This window comes from Anopheles funestus, chromosome 2RL, assembly GCF_943734845.2.
Source record: "Anopheles funestus chromosome 2RL, idAnoFuneDA-416_04, whole genome shotgun sequence".
NCBI classification, from domain to species: Eukaryota; Metazoa; Arthropoda; class Insecta; order Diptera; family Culicidae; genus Anopheles; species Anopheles funestus.
Genome location: NC_064598.1, coordinates 66,514,122 through 66,521,089, shown reverse-complemented (window position 1 = coordinate 66,521,089; position 6,968 = coordinate 66,514,122). Strand labels below are relative to the sequence as shown.

Genomic DNA, 6,968 nt, shown 5'->3' with positions numbered 1-6,968 from the left:
GGTACACACACGCACACGCAAGGTGCTACAAATATTTCAACGATTTAACGCATCAATAGGCGAAGGCAGTTCATGAAGTCTGACGTGGACAGAAAAGCAGTACACCGTGTGCGCCCGTTGCGCCGGGGGCGATTAATTTCCGAAGAAATGATTATTAATCATAAAGCTGTCGGCTGGCTGTCGTCGGCAATTTTTGTCATATTTTCCATCTCTCAACATCGCACTCGTCCACCTTCACCAGGGATCACATTTCCGACTCTGCTTCCGATCTGGTGCTCTCGGGCAAGATCACCCAACGTCTGGTGCGCCATCGCCACAGTACAGTGCGCAAACGTAAGCGTAACTTTTGCAAGTAGCGATGAAATGAGAGCTGCCTTCTTCACTGCTTCACTTGGCGTAGCTTCATCGCAAAGGGTAGCCGGAATCGGGATTTGGAGATGAAAAATTGCAATTTAAGCGCTTTTGATCGTGACTGCTGATCGTGTTGCTGCTATTGCTAAGCGATCGTGTCGGAACGCAGCGGCTGAGCGCGCGGGCGTGTGTGTGTGTCCTGAATGAAGCCAATTGACACCTCACTTCACTTCATCCATCCTGACTACACATCCAAACAAGCCCAATCGATCGTGTTTGCTTCTTCCCGCAAGCAGAGCATAATATTTATGACGATTCAGACCCTTGGCGCAATTGGACACCGACAAATGATGAACGGTCACGGAGGTAAGGGGAATGTTGCTGCAACGGGATAATGCACCGCCGAGGATGCTGTTTGGACGGTTTCATGCTTAAGTCATGATTTATGCACAAATGGGTTTTCTCCCGGGGATCAAGTTTCACCTACCGGGAGATTTCAAATGACCCTTTCGCGATGAAGACGTTCGCTGTTGCTGGTACCGCTGTAAATGGGTGGTGCGTGAAATTATTTTATTTTACTTTTTTTGTCGTTTTTCCTCACCCATATCTCACACACATATAAGCCGGTGAAGAAGGGTTACTGGTGGAGGCCGCTAATGAATCTTTTGCAGCTGAACAAATTTATCAATTAGGCAGCGAGATATTTCACAGCATCATTTCCTTGAATCATTGTTGCAAGTGTGCTAATGGTTGGTAAAGGAAACCAATATGCTGTGAAAGAAAACGTCCTTATTTGGTACAAATATTGAGAAAATATAAAAAAGATGAAGCCAATGAAATGTATTTACTGCATACAAAATCACAAAAAAAAATCTTTAGAAATTTTTGAAACAAAATAGATAGTCGCATTCAACATTTCATCAATAATCGTCAAACTAAACACTTTATACTTTTTATGTAAAATTGAAACAGAAGTTAAATATTTAATAGAAATAAATGGATATAGTTAGGTAAAAGATATATTACAATACACAAAAGAACGACGATGTATTATCTCTGTATGTTAAATAGTAGCAGAAATATAATCGAACAAGACCCATGTCACATTATGAAATAAACAAAATGAAAAATATTCTTCTGACAGCGGTGGGATTCGAACCCACGCCATTTCTGACTGGTGCCTAAAACCAGCGCCTTAGACCGCTCGGCCACGCTGCCCTCCGGGACTGCGCAGAACTCGTTAGTACACACATCATTTGCGCCATTGTACGAGCTTAGACACACAGCAATTGAATGATGCTTACACAATCGCTTCTTTATCATCGTTATCTGTACTGTTTGCTACACAGTGTCTATAGTTATTTCCTATTGTATGGTTAAAATAAGATTTTAATAGATTTTTAAAAATGATTTTGTTTTGCATTTTTCAAACTAAATCCCTAAATATATTTCATTTAAAAGCGCAGCAACCAAATGCACGCCAGTATTATTACATCAACGGGTATAATACACAGCACGCGTTTTGGTTTCATTTTCCAAAAATGAATCATTACTAATTAAGCCTCATCATATATTGTTTTTCAGAAAAGTTTGCTTCCTACCGGAAACGAGCTCATACGATGTGACTCGCATGTGTTTCTCCATTAGTCAAGCTTCCGAGGTGGATTTTCGTTTGTTGCGAGAGACAGCAGTTTTGGTGCCCCGTCTGTTGATTTGGCCTATAATCACGTCAATATAAGGTTATTTTTTTCTTCTTCGCTTGCCGTGCCTTGGCAGTGCAACTGTGCAAGGTTCTTTTTCCAGAGCGCCTCGAAGTGTTTTTCTCCACCTTAGGCGTTCGAATTAACCCTCGCATGATGGATGACAATGTGACAAATATTTAATAATATTTAAGTTGTTTGGTATTTTTACCCCCCGAAGCAGAAAAGCAAAATAAACAAATTAGCTTTTTCCCCTTTCCTTTTCACGTTGTTTTCCAGCGCGTTCTCGACGCCGTATTGCATTTTTGGTGCATTTTTCAGTTTCAGGCCGGTGTTAGTATACTGCTGAAGATGAATTATCGGCACCATCTTAAATGCTAAGCGTACCGGGGAAAATTCTCTCCCTAAAGATGACACTTTACGGAGCAATTCCCCTCGGGATAGCCGCTCAAATGGATCTCCATCATGAGAATACATGCTGGGGAATGATGTACGATGCACTTTTGACTGCATCCAAACGCGCGGGCTCGATCGCCCGGAGAAACAGGGTAAGGGAACTTTTTGGAGGTTTTTGAAACAAAAAGACACTTTAGCATTTTTCCTCCCGCCCTTTTCTCACCGATATTCGCTGAGGGTGCATTCACACGCGTGGTTTCGTCCAGTGACGACAGCGTTTAACGCGCGTGAACACGTGTTTTCATAAATGCATGTAATTTATTTTCGTCCATCGTGTCGAGGCTAACGTTGCCACTGTGGAAAAGCTGAACGGAACTGGTGGAAACATTGTTTGAAGGAAGAAGCGGAACCGGTGGAAACGTTGGTCGGTTTTGGGTTAAGCAAAAAAAATGTTCTCCAAAGGAAATGTTTTTCCTCGAGCTGAATATTGAACGCTGATTGCGTTTATGTTAGTCAAAGTGGCACCTGAAGCTTCAAATATGTCCGTTTAAAACTTTGATAATCTGTTCACATCTGAAAGGTAATAGCTGTCCTAGTAAAACAAGTACTTTATCATTGTTGATGTAGAAAATTTATTATTAAATTCCAAAAAATGATCCCTTTTGAAGGTGTTAGCATAGGTTTTACAAACGCTTAAGCACGTTTGTAAAACCTATGCTTTTTAAATTAATAAAATTAATTGCTAAAAGTAAAAATAAATATGTGTAAGCATGTTGTCATGAATTTCACATGATTCATTGATCATCGAAATTGTAAAATCTGGTTGATTTTACTGCAACGTTCCAACTACCAGCAACGTGATCTTGACCGATCGAGGTCCGATCGGTAAATGTCCGGGTGAATCGTGAAAAAAATGCCACACGAGTACAATGATACGATGATAACCTTTGCACTGGAAAGCATCAATCGGGGCGCATCTCTAAGGACGACCCGTTACCGTTTCGAAGAGATGGCCCCGTGTGCGGTGATATGCGTCATATGTGGCGCTGGATGGTTTTGCTTAGATTCCGATTTCATACGCCGTACAGAGATTGATAAGGAATGTTCACTAAGTTCGGCTTGCATGTGATCTTTTATCACGCCAACACCGGATTTACTTTGCTGAGTTCAGGCTCGAGCCTGATGTGCTCTATTTCTGAACCTATTTGATGATTTAACCTATTTGATGTTTATTTCAAAAACAAACCATTTAAAGGGATGAAGTATGTTAGCTAATTTATTGCATCATGTTTACCAATATATTTAATAGATTATTGCTTTCAAAATAAAAAAATCTTTTGAAATATATGTACTTGTTAAATATACTTATAGAAAATGTATTATAGGCCAACAAAATATAAAATCATTAATAACTTAGAAATTTAAAACCAAATATATAAATTTTTAATCGTATTGCCTTCAGACTTATTCATACGAAAACAAGCAAATTTAATGATTTTCCTTCAATCAAAACATTACACAGGCAGATTCTTTGTGCGGATGACACTAGACACTGGTCAGAGCGATGTTAATTAAAATAATTACTTGAAAGCTTATAAGAAACAAGTATAACAATAAAATCAGCCATCCAACCCGTACATTGGCTGCATCTTATCAATTGCAAACAATCGAACTGCCGCCACGACACTGTTTTTTTTAAAAAGGATACCGGAAAACCATTCCATTCGCTTTGCATAAACAAATCAGTCATCGTGAAGGTTGCACAACGTTAATTACCCTGTATGAGTGAGTGCTAAATGAGTAAATAGTAAAGGAAGGGCTTTAAAGCTTTCCGATTGGACAGAGGAAATGCTCCGGCGATGATGCTCTTTGAACCATTCTGCAAATGCGTTTTTACGCCTTCATCTTATCGATTGCTGGAATCAAATCTACAAAACATCGCATGACGATCGTTTGCCAGTGTCCAGTGGACGATCAAAACAAATGGATTGCGCGAGGCTACGATTGAATAGACGGGGGCAGCATTGAAATCGTGCAAGGAATATCCCTGGTAGAAATGAGGAAAATTACAAAAAAGCACCCATAGAGAAGAAGAACATACATATTTCTCACTGATTATAAACATTGGAGCCCGATGGAGCAGGAACCATGATAAGGTATAGACATGTGTTACGATTGTTTGATTTACGGGTAATTCGATTAGATCTGATAAAGGCGTTTGACTTATAGAAACTGAAGGGTAAACTAGTAAATTAATCTCCCTCACCAATTAATAACGAGTAACGTGGCATTTACTGGTAAATCAGTTTGATTTTTTTTAAATATCTTATGCAAATTAAAAGTGTTAATTAAAACGACGTAATCCTTCTTCCATGTAATAGTTACATACCATTTGATTAGAAGATATTTATTTTAGTGATCAGTGATATGAACGGCAGTACTAAGATCAAATAGATCAGTAACAAAATTTGATATTAGTTTATTTACCTGTGATCTGTTTCGAGGAAGAATATCGTGTCGACAACCGTGAGACGTCTTTGGCCCTGCCATTTTGATTTTCTGTTCCATAATCAAGGCTTAATGCTCGCGTCTTGTTGCAAAACCAACGCCACTGAAGTATTTCACGTAAAAACATCTTTATAAAAAATAAAAGTAGGTCACCTAATGTTGCTCGCCATTAAGAACAAAATTTAGCAATAAAAAAAACTACGAAAAAGTCTGATTTATGGACGATGAGTGAGATTTGATGATTGCATACGTGCTACAAGTTACAGGAAAATCAAACAAACCAAACTTCAAATGATCGCGGAAAACATTTGTCGTCTAGCTGGTTCTGTATTATGCAGCTTAACTGTGGTTGTTTCAAAGCAAAGGATAACATTTTGCTTAATTCTGTATCATTAATAAATATGTCCCGTAGAACAAACCTCCAAGGATTAGAACAAAATGACAAGAGCTTCCTAGTTGATGAACAACTTGAGGATTAAAAATAAAAAAAAAACACAAAATGGTACAGAAGCAAACCTAACACAGATTATCATTCGTTTCAGAAAGATTTATGAAATACATTAATTCTTGTCCAAAGTAAGGTTACATAATTATTTATATTAGCAGCTTTTTTCACCAATACATTGAAGGTTTTTTTTTTGTTGTCTCATACCATCCCTAAAGCTGGGTAAAATCTCTGGCCCTCAATCGTACGCATCCCGATTACAGTCCCAACAAATTTTGGCTTCTTCATTTCGTGTCCGTCCGAATGGCGTTTGTGACATACACGCATGCCAAAACACGTGCAAAGACACAAAACCAAAATATTGGTACCGAAGCCTGTCACCAACCAGTCAATGCTGTGACTAAATTATGTTTAACTAAGCGATCTCCATCACCATGATCGTCATCATCACACTTGCAGCGCACATCGACACGGTCCCACACTCATCTCAGTTTCGGTTAGTTATCCTCAGTGCGGGCACCGAAATGCGCATGTTTGTAAATATACTCTGTTTTGTTTGGTAAACTTTTTTGGCATGTTTACTAAGTTAATACGATGTAGTACTTGAGTTGTCACCGATCGCCGTTTTGTTGATGCGTTGGTTAGCTATGCTAACAATATATTTGTTTCTTTTATTAACTAAGTAAAGGAGTACCGGTTTTAAGTTCACTGAAAAATCCTTTACCGATTGCTATAGTTACTATTACAAATAAAGGTAAAAATGTTTTATAAATGTCTTTCATTTTTTCAATTTATTGATCATTAACATCTATGTTAATGTTGTTTAACGTAAAGATAAGTACGGGGAGTCCTGATTATTATTCCAATGTTACCATTGATTGTTCGCTATTATTTAAAAAAAGCAAAAAGCAACAAGTTAATCGCTTTCACCTTTGCTATTCTTATCCATAACCTAACCTTTTCGCTAGCTTATAAAACATTCGCGTAATCCGGCTTGTTTACTACACCCATTGAAAAGTTGAACAAAAATATGTAATTATTATTATTTTGTTTCTTTCACAGCTCATTTGACCGTACCAAACACAGCTTCGTACGTTCCGCGAGATTGTGCTGTGTTACGGTATATTCATATATAAATGTGCGTTTGTGTGTATGTGCTGTAAATGTCTACATATTTTGAAAAACATAAAATCCGCACAAGCCAAACCAATTCCAAACCCAAACCACGCCATCGCAGCACTTCCATCTCCCCGTTGGGGTACTTCGTTTCGAAGTTGGTTCGACGAGATTCTGCTGCATGTTGGTAGCTCCTGACAAATGTTTGTAAAATATTTCAGCTTTATTTTTTGTTTACTATGCTATGCCCGCCAGCATCACTTTGGCGGGCAGTGTGGTTAGTGTTTGTTTAATTTTTTTGTGTGTTTTCTTTATTTGGAAGATTATTTGTTTTTGTCAACCTGCTCTCCTTAACGTTGGGTAAGGTTATGGCTGGACAGATGGTATAGACTTGCATTAAGATTGAATCTTGATAGGATGCTGTGACTAATACGGTTCCAGATTTTTTGTTT

General features: G+C 38.4%; 1 non-coding gene across 1 annotated transcript; it reads right to left on the bottom strand.

Annotated features, from left to right (window-relative positions):
* Positions 1 to 1,489: 1,489 nt before the first annotated feature.
* Positions 1,490 to 1,569, bottom strand: Trnal-uag (transfer RNA leucine (anticodon UAG)). Its single transcript has one exon. It is a non-coding gene; the product is annotated as a tRNA-Leu (tRNA).
* Positions 1,570 to 6,968: the final 5,399 nt, after the last annotated feature.